The following is a 3,834-nucleotide window of genomic DNA, read 5'->3' as shown; positions in this document are numbered from 1 at the left end:
TCAGAGAAACTTGCTATACATTTCCCCACCCCTGTTTTCCTGCTTTCCTTTTAATTTGGCTGCATTAATTTAGTTTGTGCAAAACCTTTTTGGTTTCATGTAATCTAAATGATCCTTTTTGCTTCTCGTGATTTGTGTTTATCAAACACTAGACTGCTTTGATCATTTACTACTCTGTATAAGGTGCCTACTTTATTGCATTGTTCCACCACTCTTTTTTTAGCCTGTACCACATTGTTTTGATGATGATTACTTTGTAATACAGTTTGAAATATGGTACTTCTAGGTGCCTGCCTTCACTTTGATAGTTTGATTGGTATAACACTGAGTAAGTAAATTGTCATTTTTATTGTATTGGCTTGGCCTACCCATAAGCAATTACTATTTCTCCAATTATTTAGATCTGACTTTGTTTCTGTGAAAAATGTTTTTTAATTGTGTTTATATTGTTCTGCAGTTTGCCTTGACTGGCAGATACCCAAGTATTTCATATTTTCTGCAGTTTTCTTTTTTGGTCTGCAATTGTTTTAAATGGAATTTCTCTTTCTATTTCTTACTGTTGGGCTTTGTTGGTAGTATATAGAAATGCTAATGATTTATGTAGGTTTATTTTCTATCCTGAAATTTTCCTAAAGTTGTTAATAGTTTTGACTTTTTAGGTGATTCTCGAAGGTTCCCTAAGTATATCATCATATCATCTGCAAAGAGTAATAGTTTCCTCAGTGCCTATTTTTATCCCTTAAATTTCTTTTTTCTCATCTTATTGCTATAGCTAGCATTTTTAGCACAATACTGAATAATATTCATGCTAATGGACATTGTTGCTTCACTCCTTATCTTATTGGGAAGGCTTTGAGCTTATCCCCATTACAGATAATGCTTACTCTTGTCTTTAGGTATATATTATTATTTTAGGAAAAGTTCTATTTATCCCTTTGCTTTCTAGTGATTTCACTAAGAATGGGTGTTATATTTTTTCAAAAACCTCTTTGGCATCTATTGATATGATCATATGCTTTTTGTTGTTTTTATTATTTATATGAATTATGCTTATAGTTTTCCTTAATATTGAACCAGCCCTGTGTTCCTGCCATAATGTAATGTAATGCCAAGCAAAGGCAACTTCCCAAGGTTCAAAATACCAGCATAGGTGCTCTCCATTTTATTCAGTGAAAAATTAAGAACAGAAAAGATCAAAATATGACATCATTCAAAATACAGCATTTACTAAGTGTGATTCAATAATCTCCAAGTACTACCTGATTTAATCAAGTACTACCCCACCCCAGGACATTACATTCATTTAGTCAATCACAAAGTCCCTCTTCTAAATACTACTCCACCCCTAGGCTGTACATTCATTTAGTCCATCACAAAGCCTCTGTTCTCAAATGGAGATTAGTTTCCAATCATAAGTAAAGTACATTCATTTGTTCAATCACAGAGCACAAAAAGGTCAAAAGTTCCCCACCCTTGGATCACAATTGAATCTACCCCAGAGTCACAACAAACTTAAGCACAGCACTTAATACCCAAATGGAGGTCTTTTCTTCATCTTAACACAGGCAAATTCTCAGAAATCTTTGTTCCTGGGGAGACAAAGCTTAGCAAGGCCACAAGATACATTGCCAGTCTCTTCATTAATTCATTCTCTGTCTGCAGAATAGTCCTAGGACCCCTGAAAACATTAGCAAAACCCTCTTCCAGGATTTCTGTAAACATACAACAAGAAAATCCTTCAGGGCTTCTGAACCAACAGCAAGGTTCTAAGACTTATGCAACAACAGCACTGTCATTCACCAGTGGACAGTGTTTACTCTCTGTCTGCAGAACAGTCTCAATAGCTCTGAACCAACAGCAAGTTTCCCGAACTTCTGCAGCAACAGGACTGTCTTTCACCAGTGGACAAATCTGGCAAAACAACATCAAAACAGACAGACAAACTACCAGCAAAATAGCCATGTCTCCTCAGTCCTTGGCATCTCTGGATGGCAGCTCTCAAAAGTCCTGGGCAATTCAAAGTGACCGTCAGCAATCCTCTCAGTCTCTCTCTCTGCCTCCAAAGGTGCTGCTTCCAAAAAGTTCTGCCTCTCTCTTGTCTTGTGTCCCTAAATTTACGTCACCAGCTCCTCCCAGTTCAGCCCTCTCTTTTCCGTCAACAAGTCCATCCCACCAGTGGGATTAACAAGCTCTAGGTTTTAACACAATCAAACCAAAAACCAAGCCAATACAGGGGAATCTTTAAATTACATTACTATTACATATGATCATATGCTTTTTGTTGTTTTTGTTATTTATATGCATTATGCTTATAGTTTTCCTTAATATTGAACCAGCCCTGTGTTCCTGGTATAAATCTTACCTGATCATAGTGCCTGATCTTTATCACAATTCTAATTGTTAGAGAGGTCTTCTTTATAAAGAACCATTCCTTACATTGAATACCTACTCCCAGTTCTGTCCTAGGTTATGTAGAACAAGTTCATTTCCTCTTCTATTTAGGTTTATTCAGAAGCTTTAGGGACATTATCCTTGACTTGAGCTAATCTGAATAAAGAAGCCTTAGATCCTATTGTTGAGCTTGTTTGGCTGCTTTTAAAGTTTTCTAAAGAATGTTCTCCAATAGCTTATATATAGGGGGGAGGAGTAAGTGGGAAGAGAATATGCACTTTTGTAGCGCCTACTATGTGCCAGATAGCATGCTAGGCATTTTACCAATATAACATTTGATCCTCACAACAACTCTGTAACGTAAGTGGCTGCTATCATCTTTATTTGAAGAAACTGAGGCAAACAGGTTAAGGAACTTGCCCTACATCATAAAGCTGATGTGTCTGAGGCTGGATTTGAACCCAGGTATTCCTGACTCCAAGCCCAGACATCTAGGACTTTTCCTAGCATCTTCTAGGTTCATTTTATTGTTCTGCTTAAGTCAAAGTCAAATTGATATTTATACTATCATAAATGTCTTTTCAAAGCGTTATGGGGGAAAATAGAAACCCAAATCATTTCTTGACATCTTGATGGACTAACAATATAAAATTCCACCAGCTACATGGTGATAGTAGAAAGAAAGGAGAAATAAATTACAGCAAATTATGTAAAGTGGGTAGTCTAATCAGTTTTTAACAACTATTTGTTGTTCTTGGATTAGAGATACCTGCAATATTATCTAAATGGTTAACTCAATTCTGTGATTTTGTCTAAAAGGACTTCTTTTACCATTGTAAAAATATTTGATTACATACATTTTTCTCTTACCATTGAAAGAGAACGTCTTCTCCTGCCAATAACTATAACAAACTCTCCCAGCTATGTGGCAAAAGTTCTCCCCATAAAACCCACATTTTTTTCTCTTGAATGATTCTCCTTTTTCTCTACCCTTCCCTTACAGTGAAAGTACTACTTCTCTAACTAATCTAAGTTAGCACAAAGTGCTGCTGATTGACTCACTGTATTCTGAGTGGGCAGAAAAGTTATAACAACTTAGCTGTGCTCTAGGAAGCTGAAACTTCTGTCAGCAGTTTCTTTAGCATGCAAATATTTCTTTGCTTTCAGTTTGGCCTTCTATCCCTGACTCACTTGACTCATTGAACTTCACTGATGCTATAGCTAATTTTGAGCCAGCGGACCTAGTTTTGAATTCTGGATTTGCTATTTATAATTTAAATGTCCAGTAGGAAATCACTTAAACTTCTTGGTCCATGGTTTCCTCATCTATAAAATGAGGTTGGGCAAGATGGTCCCTATGATTCTTATCAGGCAGCTTGGTGGCACAGTGGATAGAGTGCCAGGTCTGGAGTCAGGAAGACTCATCTTCCTGAGTTTGCATCT

The sequence above is a fragment of the Petaurus breviceps genome, unplaced genomic scaffold (assembly GCF_028583685.1).
Source record: "Petaurus breviceps papuanus isolate PSGF00001 unplaced genomic scaffold, PetGlider_PUasm1.0 90823, whole genome shotgun sequence".
Classification (NCBI taxonomy): domain Eukaryota; kingdom Metazoa; phylum Chordata; class Mammalia; order Diprotodontia; family Petauridae; genus Petaurus; species Petaurus breviceps.
This window is presented reverse-complemented; position numbering follows the sequence as displayed.